The sequence below is a fragment of the Haplochromis burtoni genome, unplaced genomic scaffold (genome assembly GCF_018398535.1).
Source record: "Haplochromis burtoni strain Fernald_Lab_line unplaced genomic scaffold, NCSU_Asbu1 Contig_2412, whole genome shotgun sequence".
In the NCBI taxonomy this organism is placed as follows: domain Eukaryota; kingdom Metazoa; phylum Chordata; class Actinopteri; order Cichliformes; family Cichlidae; genus Haplochromis; species Haplochromis burtoni.
The window spans coordinates 7929-9408 of NW_024584773.1; positions in this window are offsets into that span (position 1 = coordinate 7929).

A 1480-nucleotide genomic window follows, 5' to 3' on the forward strand; every position below is an offset into this window, starting at 1 on the left:
AGAGATGAGGCAGAGAGCCAGAAACAACTTCAAGATGTTTGGTGAAATTGGGTTTCTTTGATTGCATGTGGAGGGGAATGTTCTCTGTGGAAAAACAAACCTTTTGACCTGGTTGATAGGCTGGTGCAGGAGTTCGATTATGATCGACTACACGTTTATTTTGATCTCTGGTTCTCAGGAGTTCAGATTAGATTGCTTTCCATAGATAGCAACATCTGTGGAAATGATACTGTGCTGAGGGCACCATTAGTTCACCCTCAAGCAGAGGGGAAGCCAAAGGATGCCTCAAACAGTGACAGACCCGTGGCTGAGGATGTCATCGTGTTATGGCCATATTCCACCTTATTCCCCTCCAGGTGGATTGTATTCTACAGGCAATGCAGCAGAGTACGAATTCTAGCTCCTGTTTTATACGCTGTGTTTCTCTGTGGATGGAAACCAGAGGATAAACTAACCTGAGCTCATGCCCTGAACAGAACTCCTTCCATACTGGAGATGTACCTTGAGGGTCAATATTAGACACGACATCACTGGGAATGCCATGAAGTCAGAAGACATGTTTAATGAGGAGCTGGGCTGTTTTGATGATGGACAAAAGCTTCAGGAGAGCAACAAAATGGGCTGCTTTGGAAAACCGGTTAATGGTGGTAAGTATAACTCATGTTTCAGGCTACATGAGACCAAGGTTAGCTTGAAGTGGGAAGAGGCCTCAACAAACCTTCTTGCAGGGTTTTGGAAGGTTTATTCTGTGAACAGGCAAGGACATATTCTCAGATTTCTGTCATTAAAGCGGGTCACCAGAACAGATTGTGAAGAAAAGATTTGGTATGAAAGACACAAAAATCTTGCTGTAAGTACCCAATGAATATTTTTCAAGAGGATGCAGGGCACGTGGAGCTGGTTGGGGTGTCCACCGCTTGGATCCGGTTCCTTCCTCTAAGCATCCTCTAAAGACATGATTTCCAGTGTTAGAGAGCCAGTGATACAAGATGGAGGTAGGATGGTTTCATCTTCGGGTTTGTTATCCATGGAGGAGAACGGTCTGGACAAAGCATCTGGTTTAATGATCCAAGTCTGTAGATAATGGAGAAGATGAAGCAAAGAAAGAAAAGGGCCCACAAGGCTTGTCATGCATTCATCCTCTCGGGAGTTTGGTCCGTCCAATCCGTGTCCTCAAGCCAGTCTCCACTCAGCCAATTGTAATTCTTCCAGCACCATCTTGATGGTGAGCAACTCCAATCTCCAGTATCACAATTCATTTTTCCCAATGAGAGAAAATAAAATAGTAAATGGCCTCTATTTGTATAGCGCTTTACTAGTCCCTAAGGACCCCAAAGCGCTTTACACATCCAGCCGTCCACCCATTCACACACACATTCACACATTGCTGATGGCAAGCTACATTGTAGCCACAGCCACCCTGGGGCGCACTGACAGAGGCGAGGCTGCCGGACACTGGCGCCACCGGGCCCTCTGACCA